The sequence below is a fragment of the Schistocerca piceifrons genome, unplaced genomic scaffold (assembly GCF_021461385.2).
Source record: "Schistocerca piceifrons isolate TAMUIC-IGC-003096 unplaced genomic scaffold, iqSchPice1.1 HiC_scaffold_567, whole genome shotgun sequence".
NCBI classification, from domain to species: Eukaryota; Metazoa; Arthropoda; class Insecta; order Orthoptera; family Acrididae; genus Schistocerca; species Schistocerca piceifrons.
In genome coordinates this window covers 20,093-42,128 of record NW_025728807.1, presented here as the reverse complement: position 1 = coordinate 42,128, position 22,036 = coordinate 20,093, and the positions used below count along the sequence as shown (strand labels likewise).

The 22,036-nt window shown below is 48.4% G+C and overlaps 21 non-coding genes across 21 annotated transcripts; 5 read left to right on the top strand and 16 right to left on the bottom strand.

Annotated features, from left to right (window-relative positions):
* Nucleotides 1-211: 211 nt before the first annotated feature.
* On the bottom strand, nt 212-284 carry Trnam-cau. Its single transcript has one exon. It is a non-coding gene; the product is annotated as a tRNA-Met (tRNA).
* Nucleotides 285-659: 375 nt separating this feature from the next.
* On the bottom strand, nt 660-730 carry Trnag-gcc. The gene has a single exon. It is a non-coding gene; the product is annotated as a tRNA-Gly (tRNA).
* Nucleotides 731-1,070: 340 nt separating this feature from the next.
* Trnaa-ugc lies at nt 1,071-1,142 on the top strand. The gene has a single exon. It is a non-coding gene; the product is annotated as a tRNA-Ala (tRNA).
* A 592-nt stretch (nt 1,143-1,734) lies between these two features.
* On the bottom strand, nt 1,735-1,808 carry Trnai-aau. Its single transcript has one exon. It is a non-coding gene; the product is annotated as a tRNA-Ile (tRNA).
* A 573-nt stretch (nt 1,809-2,381) lies between these two features.
* On the bottom strand, nt 2,382-2,454 carry Trnam-cau. Its single transcript has one exon. It is a non-coding gene; the product is annotated as a tRNA-Met (tRNA).
* Nucleotides 2,455-2,829: 375 nt separating this feature from the next.
* Trnag-gcc lies at nt 2,830-2,900 on the bottom strand. Its single transcript has one exon. It is a non-coding gene; the product is annotated as a tRNA-Gly (tRNA).
* Nucleotides 2,901-3,240: 340 nt separating this feature from the next.
* On the top strand, nt 3,241-3,312 carry Trnaa-ugc. Its single transcript has one exon. It is a non-coding gene; the product is annotated as a tRNA-Ala (tRNA).
* Nucleotides 3,313-3,894: 582 nt separating this feature from the next.
* On the bottom strand, nt 3,895-3,968 carry Trnai-aau. Its single transcript has one exon. It is a non-coding gene; the product is annotated as a tRNA-Ile (tRNA).
* A 573-nt stretch (nt 3,969-4,541) lies between these two features.
* On the bottom strand, nt 4,542-4,614 carry Trnam-cau. The gene has a single exon. It is a non-coding gene; the product is annotated as a tRNA-Met (tRNA).
* A 375-nt stretch (nt 4,615-4,989) lies between these two features.
* Trnag-gcc lies at nt 4,990-5,060 on the bottom strand. The gene has a single exon. It is a non-coding gene; the product is annotated as a tRNA-Gly (tRNA).
* A 340-nt stretch (nt 5,061-5,400) lies between these two features.
* On the top strand, nt 5,401-5,472 carry Trnaa-ugc. Its single transcript has one exon. It is a non-coding gene; the product is annotated as a tRNA-Ala (tRNA).
* Nucleotides 5,473-6,064: 592 nt separating this feature from the next.
* On the bottom strand, nt 6,065-6,138 carry Trnai-aau. The gene has a single exon. It is a non-coding gene; the product is annotated as a tRNA-Ile (tRNA).
* A 1,020-nt stretch (nt 6,139-7,158) lies between these two features.
* Trnag-gcc lies at nt 7,159-7,229 on the bottom strand. Its single transcript has one exon. It is a non-coding gene; the product is annotated as a tRNA-Gly (tRNA).
* Nucleotides 7,230-7,569: 340 nt separating this feature from the next.
* Nucleotides 7,570-7,641, top strand: Trnaa-ugc. The gene has a single exon. It is a non-coding gene; the product is annotated as a tRNA-Ala (tRNA).
* Nucleotides 7,642-16,809: 9,168 nt separating this feature from the next.
* Trnai-aau lies at nt 16,810-16,883 on the bottom strand. Its single transcript has one exon. It is a non-coding gene; the product is annotated as a tRNA-Ile (tRNA).
* A 573-nt stretch (nt 16,884-17,456) lies between these two features.
* Nucleotides 17,457-17,529, bottom strand: Trnam-cau. Its single transcript has one exon. It is a non-coding gene; the product is annotated as a tRNA-Met (tRNA).
* A 375-nt stretch (nt 17,530-17,904) lies between these two features.
* Nucleotides 17,905-17,975, bottom strand: Trnag-gcc. The gene has a single exon. It is a non-coding gene; the product is annotated as a tRNA-Gly (tRNA).
* A 1,004-nt stretch (nt 17,976-18,979) lies between these two features.
* Nucleotides 18,980-19,053, bottom strand: Trnai-aau. The gene has a single exon. It is a non-coding gene; the product is annotated as a tRNA-Ile (tRNA).
* Nucleotides 19,054-20,073: 1,020 nt separating this feature from the next.
* Trnag-gcc lies at nt 20,074-20,144 on the bottom strand. The gene has a single exon. It is a non-coding gene; the product is annotated as a tRNA-Gly (tRNA).
* A 340-nt stretch (nt 20,145-20,484) lies between these two features.
* On the top strand, nt 20,485-20,556 carry Trnaa-ugc. The gene has a single exon. It is a non-coding gene; the product is annotated as a tRNA-Ala (tRNA).
* Nucleotides 20,557-21,148: 592 nt separating this feature from the next.
* Nucleotides 21,149-21,222, bottom strand: Trnai-aau. Its single transcript has one exon. It is a non-coding gene; the product is annotated as a tRNA-Ile (tRNA).
* Nucleotides 21,223-22,036: the final 814 nt, after the last annotated feature.

Genomic DNA, 22,036 nt, shown 5'->3' with positions numbered 1-22,036 from the left:
GCATACCGGCTGGCAAGGCGCGCACCTCAAAAGTCTCAGAGCAATGCTTTTGGCTTCATGCTCTACTGGGAGAAGAGGAAAAGGAAAGCTGTCAGTATCAATAACAGGAAGTGTAAATTTTCTCTCTGAAGCGTTGAAACGTTGTGGATAACAAACAAGAAATAAGTTCGAGCCCTAGCGACAGCACCACCGTGAGTCACAGAAAATTAAATGCCCCGGGTGAGGATCGAACTCACGACCTTAAAATTATGAGACTTACGCGCTGACTACTGCGCTACCGAGGCACGGGGCGGACCGTTGGTCCTGGGAACTGGGCAAGTAGCGTACCCATTGTTAGACGCAGAGATACTCTACTTGGTGGATAACGTGTTCTGTTGCTACACGTGCATTGCCGGCCCAGTTGATTGTGGTGGTGCTGCAGCTTTTGCAACGATGGGCAGTACTCCCCGTCGTTCAAGTTCATTGCCTCGGAGGCACCTGGACACAGCAACTTGTGAGGCCAGGCCGACGCCAGTCCGCAGAACATGACGCGAGCGTCCGAGTGGGGAACCGCACGTGCTGCGTTCTCGGTTCTTCTCAAGGGAATCCCGCTATACATTCTTGTGGATCGTGCATCTCAAGCGCGCAAGCCACACGGCACCGCGGGAAAAGCAAAACGATGCATCGGCCGGGAATCGAACCCGGGCCGCCCGCGTGGCAGGCGAGCATTTTACCACTGAACCACCGATGCTCAGACCAGTAGCAACCTTTCGCTGCTTCCCCAGCAGATGTCTCGAGATAACGTGGGACTGCCGTCAAGCGCCGTAGCATTCTGTCGATAAAATGCTGCAGACGCTGAATCCTGCACTGTACCGCCTAAAAATGCCGCCAGAACGCCGTCCTCTGCGTCCTCTTGCGTCGCCGGCGCCGACTCTTGACAAAGGGTGCGAAATGTGCATGGATACGCCGTGCGAATGCATCTGCATGTGCTCCCCTAGCCTACCTCGTAATGCGCCTAGGGCTACGATCACCTTCGGCCGCTGCCGACTGGCGGGAAGCCGACACAGCGCGGCGTGGGGGCGCCCGGTTGTGCGGTGGTGGTGTAAAGGTCAGCATAGTTGCCTTGCAAGCAGTTGATCCGGGTTCGATTCCCGGCCACCGCAGCAGGCTTTCAGCTTTGCGTATGAGTACTTTTGCCACGCGCCGTTAAATTAATGTTCTTTCTCCCTCTTACTCGCTGCAGACCAGCCTACAGTGTGTCTCGACTTGTCTCGACTTTGCTCAGCTGACGCGAGAGCTGACGCTCTCCAGTCGGCCTATATCAAAACGACAAGCACGAGAAACGACTGAGAGAGGCAGGGAGAGGCGAGGCGGTGGACACACAGCACGCCCCTTCATTTCACGGTGGCGTCTCCCTCACTGAATCGGTCTGCAGCTGCGAAAACAAAGGAGAAAGAAAAATAGGAAGCAAAATTGCCAACAGTACCCTGTGTTCCCATGCGGTCACCCGCCCAAGCACTGACAAGGGCCAAAGTTGTTACACGTCGCCAATCGGGCATTTTCTTTCATTTTCTCTTTGCCGTATGAGAACCAGCGTATTCAACATATTGTGACCATTGCCGAGCGAATGCTGCAGCGCTTCCCGACGAGTCGGGTTCGGATCCTCTGCCAACGTCCACGCAGGGCGATGATCTTTTGGTCATCACACTCGCCAGCTGAAATCGGCGCTGCCTTTTCGTAGTAGTAAAAGCCTACTGGCCCGTGGGGGGATCGAACCCACGACCTTCGCGTTATTAGCACGACGCTCTAACCAACTGAGCTAACGGGCCTCCACGCCGACGGTTGCTCAGCCCTACGCTGGAAACACGTGGCATGAAGCCACACGCCACTTCTAGGGTCACCGTGTGTCTGCTTCGCCCGTATATGTTCTGCTGGCGGTCACGAAACAGTAGCTGTACTGCGAGCAGGACGGGAAACGGCAGCACGCACTGCTGAAACTTGAGACGATTCGTGTGGAAAAAATTCCGTTCCGGTACCGGCAATCGAGCCCGGGCCTCCGGGGTGATAGCCAGGCATCCTAGCCACTAGATCTCACCGGATTTGGGCGTCCGTTCGACGGATCGGATGGTCTCTCGCACATTTCGTGCCGAGGCCCGTGTCGGCACCCTTCTCTCTTTGCGAACGTCATTGCGCATACCGGCTGGCAAGGCGCGCACCTCAAAAGTCTCAGAGCAATGCTTTTGGCTTCATGCTCTACTGGGAGAAGAGGAAAAGGAAAGCTGTCAGTATCAATAACAGGAAGTGTAAATTTTCTCTCTGAAGCGTTGAAACGTTGTGGATAACAAACAAGAAATAAGTTCGAGCCCTAGCGACAGCACCACCGTGAGTCACAGAAAATTAAATGCCCCGGGTGAGGATCGAACTCACGACCTTAAAATTATGAGACTTACGCGCTGACTACTGCGCTACCGAGGCACGGGGCGGACCGTTGGTCCTGGGAACTGGGCAAGTAGCGTACCCATTGTTAGACGCAGAGATACTCTACTTGGTGGATAACGTGTTCTGTTGCTACACGTGCATTGCCGGCCCAGTTGATTGTGGTGGTGCTGCAGCTTTTGCAACGATGGGCAGTACTCCCCGTCGTTCAAGTTCATTGCCTCGGAGGCACCTGGACACAGCAACTTGTGAGGCCAGGCCGACGCCAGTCCGCAGAACATGACGCGAGCGTCCGAGTGGGGAACCGCACGTGCTGCGTTCTCGGTTCTTCTCAAGGGAATCCCGCTATACATTCTTGTGGATCGTGCATCTCAAGCGCGCAAGCCACACGGCACCGCGGGAAAAGCAAAACGATGCATCGGCCGGGAATCGAACAAGGGCCGCCCGCGTGGCAGGCGAGCATTCTACCACTGAACCACCGATGCTCAGACCAGTAGCAACCTTTCGCTGCTTCCCCAGCAGATGTCTCGAGATAACGTGGGACTGCCGTCAAGCGCCGTAGCATTCTGTCGAGAAAATGCTGCAGACGCTGAATCCTGCACTGTACCGCCTAAAAATGCCGCCAGAACGCCGTCCTCTGCGTCCTCTTGCGTCGCCAGCGCCGACTCTTGACAAAGGGTGCGAAATGTGCATGGATACGCCGTGCGAATGCATCTGCATGTGCTCCCCTAGCCTACCTCGTAATGCGCCTAGGGCTACGATCACCTTCGGCCGCTGCCGACTGGCGGGAAGCCGACACAGCGCGGCGTGGGGGCGCCCGGTTGTGCGGTGGTGGTGTAAAGGTCAGCATAGTTGCCTTGCAAGCAGTTGATCCGGGTTCGATTCCCGGCCACCGCAGCAGGCTTTCAGCTTTGCGTATGAGTACTTTTGCCACGCGCCGTTAAATTAATGTTCTTTCTCCCTCTTACTCGCTGCAGACCAGCCTACAGTGTGTCTCGACTTTGCTCAGCTGACGCGAGAGCTGACGCTCTCCAGTCGGCCTATATCAAAACGACAAGCACGAGAAACGACTGAGAGAGGCAGGGAGAGGCGAGGCGGTGGACACACAGCACGCCCCTTCATTTCACGGTGGCGTCTCCCTCACTGAATCGGTCTGCAGCTGCGAAAACAAAGGAGAAAGAAAAATAGGAAGCAAAATTGCCAACAGTACCCTGTGTTCCCATGCGGTCACCCGCCCAAGCACTGACAAGGGCCAAAGTTGTTACACGTCGGCAATCGGGCATTTTCTTTCATTTTCTCTTTGCCGTATGAGAACCAGCGTATTCAACATATTGTGACCATTGCCGAGCGAATGCTGCAGCGCTTCCCGACGAGTCGGGTTCGGATCCTCTGCCAACGTCCACGCAGGGCGATGATCTTTTGGTCATCACACTCGCCAGCTGAAATCGGCGCTGCCTTTTCGTAGTAGTAAAAGCCTACTGGCCCGTGGGGGGATCGAACCCACGACCTTCGCGTTATTAGCACGACGCTCTAACCAACTGAGCTAACGGGCCTCCACGCCGACGGTTGCTCAGCCCTACGCTGGAAACACGTGGCATGAAGCCACACGCCACTTCTAGGGTCACCGTGTGTCTGCTTCGCCCGTATATGTTCTGCTGGCGGTCACGAAACAGTAGCTGTACTGCGAGCAGGACGGGAAACGGCAGCACGCACTGCTGAAACTTGAGACGATTCGTGTGGAAAAAATTCCGTTCCGGTACCGGCAATCGAGCCCGGGCCTCCGGGGTGATAGCCAGGCATCCTAGCCACTAGATCTCACCGGATTTGGGCGTCCGTTCGACGGATCGGATGGTCTCTCGCACATTTCGTGCCGAGGCCCGTGTCGGCACCCTTCTCTCTTTGCGAACGTCATTGCGCATACCGGCTGGCAAGGCGCGCACCTCAAAAGTCTCAGAGCAATGCTTTTGGCTTCATGCTCTACTGGGAGAAGAGGAAAAGGAAAGCTGTCAGTATCAATAACAGGAAGTGTAAATTTTCTCTCTGAAGCGTTGAAACGTTGTGGATAACAAACAAGAAATAAGTTCGAGCCCTAGCGACAGCACCACCGTGAGTCACAGAAAATTAAATGCCCCGGATGAGGATCGAACTCACGACCTTAAAATTATGAGACTTACGCGCTGACTACTGCGCTACCGAGGCACGGGGCGGACCGTTGGTCCTGGGAACTGGGCAAGTAGCGTACCAATTGTTAGACGCAGAGATACTCTACTTGGTGGATAACGTGTTCTGTTGCTACACGTGCATTGCCGGCCCAGTTGATTGTGGTGGTGCTGCAGCTTTTGCAACGATGGGCAGTACTCCCCGTCGTTCAAGTTCATTGCCTCGGAGGCACCTGGACACAGCAACTTGTGAGGCCAGGCCGACGCCAGTCCGCAGAACATGACGCGAGCGTCCGAGTGGGGAACCGCACGTGCTGCGTTCTCGGTTCTTCTCAAGGGAATCCCGCTATACATTCTTGTGGATCGTGCATCTCAAGCGCGCAAGCCACACGGCACCGCGGGAAAAGCAAAACGATGCATCGGCCGGGAATCGAACCCGGGCCGCCCGCGTGGCAGGCGAGCATTCTACCACTGAACCACCGATGCTCAGACCAGTAGCAACCTTTCGCTGCTTCCCCAGCAGATGTCTCGAGATAACGTGGGACTGCCGTCAAGCGCCGTAGCATTCTGTCGATAAAATGCTGCAGACGCTGAATCCTGCACTGTACCGCCTAAAAATGCCGCCAGAACGCCGTCCTCTGCGTCCTCTTGCGTCGCCGGCGCCGACTCTTGCCAAAGGGTGCGAAATGTGCATGGATACGCCGTGCGAATGCATCTGCATGTGCTCCCCTAGCCTACCTCGTAATGCGCCTAGGGCTACGATCACCTTCGGCCGCTGCCGACTGGCGGGAAGCCGACACAGCGCGGCGTGGGGGCGCCCGGTTGTGCGGTGGTGGTGTAAAGGTCAGCATAGTTGCCTTGCAAGCAGTTGATCCGGGTTCGATTCCCGGCCACCGCAGCAGGCTTTCAGCTTTGCGTATGAGTACTTTTGCCACGCGCCGTTAAATTAATGTTCTTTCTCCCTCTTACTCGCTGCAGACCAGCCTACAGTGTGTCTCGACTTGTCTCGACTTTGCTCAGCTGACGCGAGAGCTGACGCTCTCCAGTCGGCCTATATCAAAACGACAAGCACGAGAAACGACTGAGAGAGGCAGGGAGAGGCGAGGCGGTGGACACACAGCACGCCCCTTCATTTCACGGTGGCGTCTCCCTCACTGAATCGGTCTGCAGCTGCGAAAACAAAGGAGAAAGAAAAATAGGAAGCAAAATTGCCAACAGTACCCTGTGTTCCCATGCGGTCACCCGCCCAAGCACTGACAAGGGCCAAAGTTGTTACACGTCGGCAATCGGGCATTTTCTTTCATTTTCTCTTTGCCGTATGAGAACCAGCGTATTCAACATATTGTGACCATTGCCGAGCGAATGCTGCAGCGCTTCCCGACGAGTCGGGTTCGGATCCTCTGCCAACGTCCACGCAGGGCGATGATCTTTTGGTCATCACACTCGCCAGCTGAAATCGGCGCTGCCTTTTCGTAGTAGTAAAAGCCTACTGGCCCGTGGGGGGATCGAACCCACGACCTTCGCGTTATTAGCACGACGCTCTAACCAACTGAGCTAACGGGCCTCCACGCCGACGGTTGCTCAGCCCTACGCTGGAAACACGTGGCATGAAGCCACACGCCACTTCTAGGGTCACCGTGTGTCTGCTTCGCCCGTATATGTTCTGCTGGCGGTCACGAAACAGTAGCTGTACTGCGAGCAGGACGGGAAACGGCAGCACGCACTGCTGAAACTTGAGACGATTCGTGTGGAAAAAATTCCGTTCCGGTACCGGCAATCGAGCCCGGGCCTCCGGGGTGATAGCCAGGCATCCTAGCCACTAGATCTCACCGGATTTGGGCGTCCGTTCGACGGATCGGATGGTCTCTCGCACATTTCGTGCCGAGGCCCGTGTCGGCACCCTTCTCTCTTTGCGAACGTCATTGCGCATACCGGCTGGCAAGGCGCGCACCTCAAAAGTCTCAGAGCAATGCTTTTGGCTTCATGCTCTACTGGGAGAAGAGGAAAAGGAAAGCTGTCAGTATCAATAACAGGAAGTGTAAATTTTCTCTCTGAAGCGTTGAAACGTTGTGGATAACAAACAAGAAATAAGTTCGAGCCCTAGCGACAGCACCACCGTGAGTCACAGAAAATTAAATGCCCCGGTGAGGATCGAACTCACGACCTTAAAATTATGAGACTTACGCGCTGACTACTGCGCTACCGAGGCACGGGGCGGACCGTTGGTCCTGGGAACTGGGCAAGTAGCGTACCCATTGTTAGACGCAGAGATACTCTACTTGGTGGATAACGTGTTCTGTTGCTACACGTGCATTGCCGGCCCAGTTGATTGTGGTGGTGCTGCAGCTTTTGCAACGATGGGCAGTACTCCCCGTCGTTCAAGTTCATTGCCTCGGAGGCACCTGGACACAGCAACTTGTGAGGCCAGGCCGACGCCAGTCCGCAGAACATGACGCGAGCGTCCGAGTGGGGAACCGCACGTGCTGCGTTCTCGGTTCTTCTCAAGGGAATCCCGCTATACATTCTTGTGGATCGTGCATCTCAAGCGCGCAAGCCACACGGCACCGCGGGAAAAGCAAAACGATGCATCGGCCGGGAATCGAACCCGGGCCGCCCGCGTGGCAGGCGAGCATTCTACCACTGAACCACCGATGCTCAGACCAGTAGCAACCTTTCGCTGCTTCCCCAGCAGATGTCTCGAGATAACGTGTGACTGCCGTCAAGCGCCGTAGCATTCTGTCGATAAAATGCTGCAGACGCTGAATCCTGCACTGTACCGCCTAAAAATGCCGCCAGAACGCCGTCCTCTGCGTCCTCTTGCGTCGCCGGCGCCGACTCTTGCCAAAGGGTGCGAAATGTGCATGGATACGCCGTGCGAATGCATCTGCATGTGCTCCCCTAGCCTACCTCGTAATGCGCCTAGGGCTACGATCACCTTCGGCCGCTGCCGACTGGCGGGAAGCCGACACAGCGCGGCGTGGGGGCGCCCGGTTGTGCGGTGGTGGTGTAAAGGTCAGCATAGTTGCCTTGCAAGCAGTTGATCCGGGTTCGATTCCCGGCCACCGCAGCAGGCTTTCAGCTTTGCGTATGAGTACTTTTGCCACGCGCCGTTAAATTAATGTTCTTTCTCCCTCTTACTCGCTGCAGACCAGCCTACAGTGTGTCTCGACTTGTCTCGACTTTGCTCAGCTGACGCGAGAGCTGACGCTCTGCGGTGTAACGACGTATTATTTGGGTTTTCGATTGTTATATGACCATGTGCAGACTTCGTCACCTACGTCAGTTACAACCCACTTCAAAAATGATTCATATTCTTTTTAAATTGTCATAGAATGGTTCTTGAACGAAACTGTAAAACATCAGTTGAGTCGTGTGCAGAAAATTACATCACTTGGGCCAATTGGTTTTCGTAACTTTTTCCCAATTTAAATTTCGTTTGTTTCTCCTCAGAAAATTATATCGACACACGTTATCTTGATCTAATCGATATCAGAATCACACATTAAATAAACTTTTTTTTAGACTCAAAGTTTCGGCCAACGCTGTCTGAATCAATAATCTTGTCAAAATATATTATTAATCCGTTCACATAACTCTTCATAAATAAATCTTCAAGACACGTGTTTCAATTTTAATAGCATACACTATTTTATTAGCTTCCTACACATACAGATGTGAACTTGAGCGTTGACAGACAGTGACTAACTTTTCAATAAGGTTAAGATCATTAGGACGTCATTGTTGTACAAAAAGAGTATAAAAATTCATTTTTAATTTTTTAGAAACACGACGCAACAACTCGGTTCCAGGATCTTCTGTTGCTCCTTGGCTGTCGACCCGCGACGTATAGCGGCCAGCAATTTCCTCTCTGGTCGCGGCAACGAAGATGCTGTCCCCGTTCGTTGCGCCGATCTCTCCGTACATGAAACACATAAAAAAAATACAAAACTTTTAGATAATTCACATTTATTACAAATAATAAGAAAACACATAAACAAAAACTAAATTAAACTTATAGTCACCTGCAAACTGGGCTGACTTGGTGGATGGGTGACGTTTAATTTCGTCCCACTACATACCCCACCCACAAGCTCAGTTTGTCAGGTTTTAACCGGAATTAAAACTGTTCAATATACAATATTTAACTGTTAATACATTTTCCTCACATTTTACGTAACCTCAAGTCCTTGCTATTAGATAGATTTAATCCTTTTAACACGATACCGTTGTGACTATTTGTCATTTACTCTTAATTGTGCTCTTATGGTAATTCGTAACCGAATATAGGGAGATTGGTCCTCTTCAGTTAATAGTTGCTAATAAATACTAATTTAGTACGTTCTTTAACGTTGTACATTAGGACAGAGCGTTCAAATTGTGATAGATTAATTTCAGTTTCATTTATTTACTAGAGTTATTCTTTTCAAGAATGTATATTACTAATAAGTTTCTCACAATAACTAATAGTACTATTTACTTTACGTCATTCTCTTCCCTAATACCTTATTTATGCCTGAGGTCAAGAAGAAATCAAGCAAAACTCTCTTTAGAATCTCGGCACGGCTTTCTTTACCTTCGGACACCTTGTTGGGTAATGGCCATTTATTTAGGAGAAACAAGCGAGAGAGCCCCGTTTGGTGTGTTCTATATTAACACTATGGCAAACCTCTATTAAAGGCACTCTGCTATGTTCTCGTGAGCCATATAGCTCTGGACGCCCATGGTCCCTAAAACTGTTAACCATCCCCTTTGGTTCCTACTATCCGAGTAAATTTGAAATATGCAAAATTCCTTTTGACCTAAGAGCAAAATTTCTTCCATATAAATCCCCCTTTGGGTTATCTTTCTCTTTTTGAAGTACCAGTAGATTATTGTAGGACACTTGTCTAAGCTTTCTGTTCTATTCTTTAAAATAATACGCAACTATCACGAAAACTCCACATGAATAAACTATGAACGCTCTTCCGTGTGTAACATATACTAAATATTAACTTATTTAGGAATGAAGAGTTTCATTTGATCAACACTATATAATCCTTTAATTACACCTGATGAAGGTTCCATAAGAAGTAATGCTTTGGGATGTACAATCTTATGTACAACATATGGACCTTCAAAGATCAAGAAGAATTTTCTACATTCCTTACCGATCTTAGAACTTTTAGGATGAGATCGTACTAACACAAGATCTCCTACCTGAAATGAGGGTTCTATAGCCTGTTGATTATAACTTTTAATTCTCCGTTCGGCATTTTTTACAATCTGTTCGCAAACTTTTTCGTCTGGAATATCTTGTTGTATCTCATTTACTGGTGGCCAAGGTAAAGCAGCTAGTAAAGGCTCACCTATAATTCGTTTGCCTAAAATTTCTATAGGTGATAATCCCGTCGTTAGGTGAGGCAATTCATTTAATATCTTTTCGAATTCATTCATTAGTTTGGCCCACCGAGTATGTTTATGTGCACAATAAGTTCTACATAATCGTCCTAATTCTTTCATGACTCTTTCTACTAAATTACTTTGAGGGTGATATTTCGAAATTAATATATGTTTGATTCCATATTGTCTTATCATATCTTGAAATCTTTGACTAATAAAGGCACTACCGTTGTCAGACATAAGTCGTTTAGGAATGCCCCAGTTAACAAAGTAATTTCGGGTGAGGCAGCGTATAACGCTTGCTGTATTCGCTCGTTTCAAAGTATACAGTTTCACATGTTTGGACCAACATTCCATTACAACAAACACATATGTGAATCCTCCTGAACTCCGAGGCAGAGGGCCGAAAAAATCTAATGACAGTAGATCCCACAAACCTCGAGGAATTACAGCATATAATTTATAACGCTTGGATTTGTTATTAACTTTAACCTTTTGACAGGTTTCACAAGCCCTAATAATACTTCTCACAATACGTGACATATTTTTGAAATAATAATACTTCATTAGATGTTTAATACATTTATGAATTCCAAAATGCCCGTAACCTTCATGAATATAAGTAATTAACTCGTCCACAACAGCTTTCGGAATGCAGATTTTCCATCTCTGGTGTTCCCTCTGTGCTTTCCAATACAACAAGTCGTTAAAATACAACCACACACCCCGGGTGTTAACTGTTTCGTCCCCATTATTAAGGTTTTGTATAAGGTCCCTATATTGATCGTCATTTCTTTGATTGCATCTAACAGCAGTTACTATCCGTTTAACCTTACGTTCGTTCTCCTTAGTAAAAAGGAAATAAACATGGTAATTTGTTCCTGGTTCTTCTGCAATATTAATATTCTCCATTCCTACGGGAAGCCTTGACAAAGCATCTGAAACTACATTCTGAGATCCTTTTATATACCTAATTTCGTACTGAAATTCTTGCAAATATAATACCCAACGTAATAGCCTACGGTGAAGTAACCGGCAATTGTTCAAAAAGATTAAAGCCTGATGATCAGTATATACAATTGTTTTTCTTCCCATTAATAATCCTCTAAATCGTTGAAAACCCCATACCACTGCGAGAGCTTCCTTCTCGGATACAAAATAATTTCTTTCATGTTTATTTAAAGTTCGACTAGCGAATCCAATAGGCCGATATAATCCCTCTTCATTGGTCAGATCACCTTGGAATATTACACAAGACACACCATAATCAGAGGCATCCGTACACATACCAAAGTCCTGATCGAAATCTGGGTGGTACAACATTTTGGCTTTGGTTAACGCTCCTTTTATCTTATTAAAAACTTCCTCTTCCTTTTGTCCCCAGAGCCATACTGACTTCTCTTTCAATAAATCTAGTAATGTAGGATTAACAATATCCTGCCCTGGAAGAAATCTTCTCAGAAATCCTACCATTCCTAGGAATGATTTCAATTGTTTCCGATTTCTAGGACTCGGGCATCGAGCAATAGCTTCAATACGTGCTGGGTCTGGCCTAATACCTTTACTGTCCACTATATGCCCCAAAAATCTCACTTCCTCCTTTCCGAAGTAAGACTTAGATAATTTTAAAGTAATTCCTCTGTCAATTAAACGGTTAAACAATTCCCGTAATATCGTTACGTGTTCTTCCCACGTTTTAGTAGCTACCAAAATATCATCTACATATAAAATAATCTTTTGTAACAATTGCTGACCCAAAGCAGAATCTAATGCCCTAATGAAAGTTGACACTGATATATTAAGTCCAAAAGGTAAAACTTGGAACTGATATGATCTGCCTTCAAAAAGAAAAGCCGTATATTGCCGTGAATCCGGGTGTAATGTTACTTGATGGTAGCCGGCGGTTAAATCCATTGTACTCATATAACGAGAACCAGCAATCTTAAGAAGTACGTCCTCCATAGGAATAGGTCTGTCTCTTTCCATCTCTATAATTTTATTTAATTCACGGGCATCCAGAACCAGTCGTACCCCACCAGTAGCTTTCTTAACTACCCACAACGGACTGTTAAAAGCGCTACATGATCGTTCGATAATGTTTTGTTCTAGCATCTTACTTATTTCTCTACTAGCCGCTTCTTTGAATTGTACTGGAATAGGATAAGGTTTCTTAAAGAATGGTTTCTTATCTTTAATCTTAAGTTTACAAACGTAATCTTTAATTCTCCCCGGTTCATCTGAGAAGACGGCTCTAAATTCTAACATCAAAGATTCCAACTCTTCCTTTTCTTGCTCGGATAGACAATTCGTAGATAAACATTTTTCTTTCACTTCGGTTTCGATACTATTACTAGCCTGACATTGGTATACTGTATACCCAAGATCACTAAAATCTGTTAATAGATTCATGGTCGGTGCGTACTTAATCTGTAAGGATTCGTAGCAATTTTCAGGTACTTGACTGTTAGAGAACCTCACTTTAAAAGTACATGCCTCCTTATGGATGGTTAAGGAAGAGTCTTTAAAATCTAATATAGCTTTATATTTACACAGCCAATCTATACCTAAAATTATGGCCACATTTAAGTTGGCTACGACGAGTACAGAGTGAGCAATTAATTGTTTAGCAATTTCAAAAGTTACATAAACTTCCTCAATAATATTTTGACTTCTTTTACCAGTAACTCCTATAATTTTCACCCCAGTTACAGGTAAAGTCGGGAAATTCCAATATTTCCTTTTAAGCTGAAATAATTCTTTGGATAAAATACTCACTTCACTACCCGAATCAACTATAATATTTACTTCGGTATCTTTAATATAACCTTTAATAACGGGTTTATATGTTACATTCTCCCTTATCTGATTGTCTTCCTGAAGTAAATCTTGTTGCCAGTCATCGTCCTTTTGGCAGCTTAATGATAAATTGCAATTGGGTCTTGGATAATCTTGACCAATAGTTCCCTTTAGTTGACCCGTACTAAAGGACTTTACTAGTTTTCCGAACGTTCTATGATGACGTCACCTACCACTTGACCTTCATTAATTACTTGAGGATGATTTATCTCATGATCGTTACTGTGTAATTTCCGCACTTTAGGGTTATTACCACGATTTTGTTGGCTCTCTTTATCTTTAGATTGACGTTTTATATAACAGAACCGACTATGATTGTTGTTATTAGCTTTTCGTGGTTCTGAATTATTATTATTGTTTCGAGGATTGTCATTTCTACCAAATCTAAACTTCTCGTCTTCTCTTTCTCTATTAAGTATATCTAACTGCTCTAAATATCCTAACAATTCGCACGGCTGTGACCATTCTCTTTCTATCATTCTTTCCTTTACGTAATACGGTAACCTACTAATTAGGACTCGTATTAAATGACTTTCAATAATTGGTTCTTCAATTAATTTAGCACGGTTTAAATGCCATTCAAAATAATTCCTATAACCTCCCCACCGTTTAGAATATGGAGGAGGGTCTAACAACTCTAAAGTTAAGTGTTGCTGTTTTCCTCTTGACCAATAATTTTGTTTAAACTGCTTAACAAAATCATCCCAATCCCTGAATTCAGTTCTATGCAGTACTGCCCACTCCGCAGCTTCTGCTTCTAAATGTCCTATTACAAATTGAATGCGTTTTTCATTACTCCATTTAGGAGATAATGATGTTTCAAAAGCTTTTATAAAGATTATAGGGTGCAGTTCGCCTCCTGGTTTGAATACAGGAAATCGACTTGCTACATTTGAATTTGTCGTTATGTCATCCAGACATTCTGCGAGAGAAATAGTCGGATTTTGTTTAGCTTGCAGAGACGGAGTTGCATCGGATTGGCTTGCCGTGATTGCTTTATTCATATTGTTGTCGTCCGTGCTAGCAAATTCGATGCGACTGTTGTCTCTGATTATGTTATTACCTCTGCTACCTGAAATGTTCTCGTTATTATCTAATTCCGATAATCGTTTAGTAATTTCCTGTATCCGCCTTTCTGTATTGGATACGCGATTAGCTAATATCGATTCTTCACTGTGTTCACGATGTGAACGCTCTCTACCTTCATCAATGTTATTATCTTTGGCAGTCTCAAGATTACTGCATATTTCAGTAATTAAAAATTTCATGTTTTCGATTTCGGTATGGTCCTTTTCTACTTGATGAGTTAATGTCTCTAATTCTACATTATCTATTGAAGAAATCTCTACAGGTTTGGTAGAGACCTCTTTAATAGATTTCAATAATTCTCTGCGAACAGTTTCTGTTTGCATAGAAAATTCATCTCGTAACATATCGCTATTTTTCTGTATTTCATTTACAACTAAGATATTGACACTATCTAGTCTCTCGGATAAGTCAGTAATATCGTGTCGCATGCGAGCTTTTTCCTCGCGCGATTCCTGGATATGTTCTTCTAACCTTCTACAATTATCAGCAATCTTATTACTAAGTCCCACTAATTTTTCCTGCATTTCAACTTTAGAAGACTCTATTTTATCACTTAATTCTCGACTGGTTTCATTAAGATATTCCTGCAACCTGTCTGTTGATTTTGTTAGCTCCCCTTTAAGTCTAGCAGTAGATTCCTCGTTAGACTGTTTTAATTCCTGTTTTAGTTCCTGTTTCAATCTAGCAGTAGATTCCTCGTTAGACTGTTTTAATCTAGCCATAGATTCTTCGTTAGACTGTTTTAATCTAGCCATAGATTCTTCGTTAGACTGTTTTAATCTAGCAGTAGATTCTTCGTTAGACTGTTTTAATTCCTGTTTTAGTTCCTCTTTTAATCTAGCAGTAGATTCCTCGTTAGACTGTTTTAATTCAGCTAGGAAATCCCCGTTAGATTGTTTTAATTTAGCGATCGCCCTAAAAAGGGATCTCATGCTCCTATCGGACATAGATTGCTCTTCGTCTGACATTTCACTTCCCGACATTATTGTAAAATATTAACTATTTACACACGCAGACTTGTAATCAACAATCCTGTAAAAGCACACTTCCTATGTACAACACTCCACTTCCAACTTGAAACAAACTCACCGGACACTTAATATTGTAATTTGTAGTTCTCGATGATCAGTGTGCTGCTATGGGCTGCAGATGTAACAGCCGTCGATGCAGCCGCTGAGATGCTGCGACCCCGTTTCCGCAACCGGCAGGACGCTGAGTCGAACACCGGAAACGTCGCTGGCTGCAACCACGCCCGGCACCGCCGTAGACAGGCGAAGCCCTCAGCAACACCTCTAATACCAGCCGGAGGAACGCCCCGCAGCTGACGTACTGGGCCTATTAGTTTAGGGAGAAAAAAGGTTGTCGGGGTTTTGCAGCGTTCAGCTGCTGCCCAACAGACGCGCCTTCTCGTGGAACAACTGCGTGACCGTACTGCTTGGCTGCACTCCGTCAGATGCCCACACCCGCGAAGTCGCCGCTGGCTGGTGAAGGCTCCACGAAAACTCGCGTTGACTTCCGAAGGACTCTTGATACTTTGTTTCGTACCTGTGTGCCTTAGTTGCACACAAGTCCTGTTTCTAAGGTCGCCACGGTGCGGTGTAACGACGTATTATTTGGGTTTTCGTTTGATATATGACCATGTGCAGACTTCGTCACCTACGTCAGTTACAACCCACTTCAAAAATGATTCATATTCTTTTTAAATTGTCATAGAATGGTTCTTGAACGAAACTGTAAAACATCAGTTGAGTCGTGTGCAGAAAATTACATCACTTGGGCCAATTGGTTTTCGTAACTTTTTCCCAATTTAAATTTCGTTTGTTTCTCCTCAGAAAATTATATCGACACACGTTATCTTGATCTAATCGATATCAGAATCACACATTAAATAAACTTTTTTTTAGACTCAAAGTTTCGGCCAACGCTGTCTGAATCAATAATCTTGTCAAAATATATTATTAATCCGTTCACATAACTCTTCATAAATAAATCTTCAAGACACGTGTTTCAATTTTAATAGCATACACTATTTTATTAGCTTCCTACACATACAGATGTGAACTTGAGCGTTGACAGACAGTGACTAACTTTTCAATAAGGTTAAGATCATTAGGACGTCATTGTTGTACAAAAAGAGTATAAAAATTCATTTTTAATTTTTTAGAAACACGACGCAACAACTCGGTTCCAGGATCTTCTGTTGCTCCTTGGCTGTCGACCCGCGACGTATAGCGGCCAGCAATTTCCTCTCTGGTCGCGGCAACGAAGATGCTGTCCCCGTTCGTTGCGCCGATCTCTCCGTACATGAAACACATAAAAAAAATACAAAACTTTTAGATAATTCACATTTATTACAAATAATAAGAAAACACATAAACAAAAACTAAATTAAACTTATAGTCACCTGCAAACTGGGCTGACTTGGTGGATGGGTGACGTTTAATTTCGTCCCACTACAGCTCTCCAGTCGGCCTATATCAAAACGACAAGCACGAGAAACGACTGAGAGAGGCAGGGAGAGGCGAGGCGGTGGACACACAGCACGCCCCTTCATTTCACGGTGGCGTCTCCCTCACTGAATCGGTCTGCAGCTGCGAAAACAAAGGAGAAAGAAAAATAGGAAGCAAAATTGCCAACAGTACCCTGTGTTCCCATGCGGTCACCCGCCCAAGCACTGACAAGGGCCAAAGTTGTTACACGTCGGCAATCGGGCATTTTCTTTCATTTTCTCTTTGCCGTATGAGAACCAGCGTATTCAACATATTGTGACCATTGCCGAGCGAATGCTGCAGCGCTTCCCGACGAGTCGGGTTCGGATCCTCTGCCAACGTCCACGCAGGGCGATGATCTTTTGGTCATCACACTCGCCAGCTGAAATCGGCGCTGCCTTTTCGTAGTAGTAAAAGCCTACTGGCCCGTGGGGGGATCGAACCCACGACCTTCGCGTTATTAGCACGACGCTCTAACCAACTGAGCTAACGGGCCTCCACGCCGACGGTTGCTCAGCCCTACGCTGGAAACACGTGGCATGAAGCCACACGCCACTTCTAGGGTCACCGTGTGTCTGCTTCGCCCGTATATGTTCTGCTGGCGGTCACGAAACAGTAGCTGTACTGCGAGCAGGACGGGAAACGGCAGCACGCACTGCTGAAACTTGAGACGATTCGTGTGGAAAAAATTCCGTTCCGGTACCGGCAATCGAGCCCGGGCCTCCGGGGTGATAGCCAGGCATCCTAGCCACTAGATCTCACCGGATTTGGGCGTCCGTTCGACGGATCGGATGGTCTCTCGCACATTTCGTGCCGAGGCCCGTGTCGGCACCCTTCTCTCTTTGCGAACGTCATTGCGCATACCGGCTGGCAAGGCGCGCACCTCAAAAGTCTCAGAGCAATGCTTTTGGCTTCATGCTCTACTGGGAGAAGAGGAAAAGGAAAGCTGTCAGTATCAATAACAGGAAGTGTAAATTTTCTCTCTGAAGCGTTGAAACGTTGTGGATAACAAACAAGAAATAAGTTCGAGCCCTAGCGACAGCACCACCGTGAGTCACAGAAAATTAAATGCCCCGGGTGAGGATCGAACTCACGACCTTAAAATTATGAGACTTACGCGCTGACTACTGCGCTACCGAGGCACGGGGCGGACCGTTGGTCCTGGGAACTGGGCAAGTAGCGTACCCATTGTTAGACGCAGAGATACTCTACTTGGTGGATAACGTGTTCTGTTGCTACACGTGCATTGCCGGCCCAGTTGATTGTGGTGGTGCTGCAGCTTTTGCAACGATGGGCAGTACTCCCCGTCGTTCAAGTTCATTGCCTCGGAGGCACCTGGACACAGCAACTTGTGAGGCCAGGCCGACGCCAGTCCGCAGAACATGACGCGAGCGTCCGAGTGGGGAACCGCACGTGCTGCGTTCTCGGTTCTTCTCAAGGGAATCCCGCTATACATTCTTGTGGATCGTGCATCTCAAGCGCGCAAGCCACACGGCACCGCGGGAAAAGCAAAACGATGCATCGGCCGGGAATCGAACCCGGGCCGCCCGCGTGGCAGGCGAGCATTCTACCACTGAACCACCGATGCTCAGACCAGTAGCAACCTTTCGCTGCTTCCCCAGCAGATGTCTCGAGATAACGTGTGACTGCCGTCAAGCGCCGTAGCATTCTGTCGATAAAATGCTGCAGACGCTGAATCCTGCACTGTACCGCCTAAAAATGCCGCCAGAACGCCGTCCTCTGCGTCCTCTTGCGTCGCCGGCGCCGACTCTTGCCAAAGGGTGCGAAATGTGCATGGATACGCCGTGCGAATGCATCTGCATGTGCTCCCCTAGCCTACCTCGTAATGCGCCTAGGGCTACGATCACCTTCGGCCGCTGCCGACTGGCGGGAAGCCGACACAGCGCGGCGTGGGGGCGCCCGGTTGTGCGGTGGTGGTGTAAAGGTCAGCATAGGTGCCTTGCAAGCAGTTGATCCGTGTTCGATTCCCGGCCACCGCAGCAGGCTTTCAGCTTTGCGTATGAGTACTTTTGCCACGCGCCGTTAAATTAATGTTCTTTCTCCCTCTTACTCGCTGCAGACCAGCCTACAGTGTGTCTCGACTTGTCTCGACTTTGCTCAGCTGACGCGAGAGCTGACGCTCTCCAGTCGGCCTATATCAAAACGACAAGCACGAGAAACGACTGAGAGAGGCAGGGAGAGGCGAGGCGGTGGACACACAGCACGTCCCTTCATTTCACGGTGGCGTCTCCCTCACTGAATCGGTCTGCAGCTGCGAAAACAAAGGAGAAAGAAAAATAGGAAGCAAAATTGCCAACAGTACCCTGTGTTCCCATGCGGTCACCCGCCCAAGCACTGACAAGGGCCAAAGTTGTTACACGTCGGCAATCGGGCATTTTCTTTCATTTTCTCTTTGCCGTATGAGAACCAGCGTATTCAACATATTGTGACCATTGCCGAGCGAATGCTGCAGCGCTTCCCGACGAGTCGGGTTCGGATCCTCTGCCAACGTCCACGCAGGGCGATGATCTTTTGGTCATCACACTCGCCAGCTGAAATCGGCGCTGCCTTTTCGTAGTGGTAAAAGCCTACTGGCCCGTGGGGGGATCGAACCCACGACCTTCGCGTTATTAGCACGACGCTCTAACCAACTGAGCTAACGGGCCTCCACGCCGACGGTTGCTCAGCCCTACGCTGGAAACACGTGGCATGAAGCCACACGCCACTTCTAGGGTCACCGTGTGTCTGCTTCGCCCGTATATGTTCTGCTGGCGGTCACGAAACAGTAGCTGTACTGCGAGCAGGACGGGAAACGGCAGCACGCACTGCTGAAACTTGAGACGATTCGTGTGGAAAAAATTCCGTTCCGGTACCGGCAATCGAGCCCGGGCCTCCGGGGTGATAGCCAGGCATCCTAGCCACTAGATCTCACCGGATTTGGGCGTCCGTTCGACGGATCGGATGGTCTCTCGCACATTTCGTGCCGAGGCCCGTGTCGGCACCCTTCTCTCTTTGCGAACGTCATTGCGCATACCGGCTGGCAAGGCGCGCACCTCAAAAGTCTCAGAGCAATGCTTTTGGCTTCATGCTCTACTGGGAGAAGAGGAAAAGGAAAGCTGTCAGTATCAATAACAGGAAGTGTAAATTTTCTCTCTGAAGCGTTGAGACGTTGTGGATAACAAACAAGAAATAAGTTCGAGCCCTAGCGACAGCACCACCGTGAGTCACAGAAAATTAAATGCCCCGGTGAGGATCGAACTCACGACCTTAAAATTATGAGACTTACGCGCTGACTACTGCGCTACCGAGGCACGGGGCGGACCGTTGGTCCTGGGAACTGGGCAAGTAGCGTACCCATTGTTAGACGCAGAGATACTCTACTTGGTGGATAACGTGTTCTGTTGCTACACGTGCATTGCCGGCCCAGTTGATTGTGGTGGTGCTGCAGCTTTTGCAACGATGGGCAGTACTCACCGTCGTTCAAGTTCATTGCCTCGGAGGCACCTGGACACAGCAACTTGTGAGGCCAGGCCGACGCCAGTCCGCAGAACATGACGCGAGCGTCCGAGTGGGGAACCGCACGTGCTGCGTTCTCGGTTCTTCTCAAGGGAATCCCGCTATACATTCTTGTGGATCGTGCATCTCAAGCGCGCAAGCCACACGGCACCGCGGGAAAAGCAAAACGATGCATCGGCCGGGAATCGAACCCGGGCCGCCCGCGTGGCAGGCGAGCATTCTACCACTTAACCACCGATGCTCAGACCAGTAGCAACCTTTCGCTGCTTCCCCAGCAGATGTCTCGAGATAACGTGTGACTGCCGTCAAGCGCCGTAGCATTCTGTCGATAAAATGCTGCAGACGCTGAATCCTGCACTGTACCGCCTAAAAATGCCGCCAGAACGCCGTCCTCTGCGTCCTCTTGCGTCGCCGGCGCCGACTCTTGCCAAAGGGTGCGAAATGTGCATGGATACGCCGTGCGAATGCATCTGCATGTGCTCCCCTAGCCTACCTCGTAATGCGCCTAGGGCTACGATCACCTTCGGCCGCTGCCGACTGGCGGGAAGCCGACACAGCGCGGCGTGGGGGCGCCCGGTTGTGCGGTGGTGGTGTAAAGGTCAGCATAGTTGCCTTGCAAGCAGTTGATCCGGGTTCGATTCCCGGCCACCGCAGCAGGCTTTCAGCTTTGCGTATGAGTACTTTTGCCACGCGCCGTTAAATTAATGTTCTTTCTCCCTCTTACTCGCTGCAGACCAGCCTACAGTGTGTCTCGACTTGTCTCGACTTTGCTCAGCTGACGCGAGAGCTGACGCTCTCCAGTCGGCCTATATCAAAACGACAAGCACGAGAAACGACTGAGAGAGGCAGGGAGAGGCGAGGCGGTGGACACACAGCACGCCCCTTCATTTCACGGTGGCGTCTCCCTCACTGAATCGGTCTGCAGCTGCGAAAACAAAGGAGAAAGAAAAATAGGAAGCAAAATTGCCAACAGTACCCTGTGTTCCCATGCGGTCACCCGCCCAAGCACTGACAAGGGCCAAAGTTGTTACACGTCGGCAATCGGGCATTTTCTTTCATTTTCTCTTTGCCGTATGAGAACCAGCGTATTCAACATATTGTGACCATTGCCGAGCGAATGCTGCAGCGCTTCCCGACGAGTCGGGTTCGGATCCTCTGCCAACGTCCACGCAGGGCGATGATCTTTTGGTCATCACACTCGCCAGCTGAAATCGGCGCTGCCTTTTCGTAGTAGTAAAAGCCTACTGGCCCGTGGGGGGATCGAACCCACGACCTTCGCGTTATTAGCACGACGCTCTAACCAACTGAGCTAACGGGCCTCCACGCCGACGGTTGCTCAGCCCTACGCTGGAAACACGTGGCATGAAGCCACACGCCACTTCTAGGGTCACCGTGTGTCTGCTTCGCCCGTATATGTTCTGCTGGCGGTCACGAAACAGTAGCTGTACTGCGAGCAGGACGGGAAACGGCAGCACGCACTGCTGAAACTTGAGACGATTCGTGTGGAAAAAATTCCGTTCCGGTACCGGCAATCGAGCCCGGGCCTCCGGGGTGATAGCCAGGCATCCTAGCCACTAGATCTCACCGGATTTGGGCGTCCGTTCGACGGATCGGATGGTCTCTCGCACATTTCGTGCCGAGGCCCGTGTCGGCACCCTTCTCTCTTTGCGAACGTCATTGCGCATACCGGCTGGCAAGGCGCGCACCTCAAAAGTCTCAGAGCAATGCTTTTGGCTTCATGCTCTACTGGGAGAAGAGGAAAAGGAAAGCTGTCAGTATCAATAACAGGAAGTGTAAATTTTCTCTCTGAAGCGTTGAGACGTTGTGGATAACAAACAAGAAATAAGTTCGAGCCCTAGCGACAGCACCACCGTGAGTCACAGAAAATTAAATGCCCCGGTGAGGATCGAACTCACGACCTTAAAATTATGAGACTTACGCGCTGACTACTGCGCTACCGAGGCACGGGGCGGACCGTTGGTCCTGGGAACTGGGCAAGTAGCGTACCCATTGTTAGACGCAGAGATACTCTACTTGGTGGATAACGTGTTCTGTTGCTACACGTGCATTGCCGGCCCAGTTGATTGTGGTGGTGCTGCAGCTTTTGCAACGATGGGCAGTACTCACCGTCGT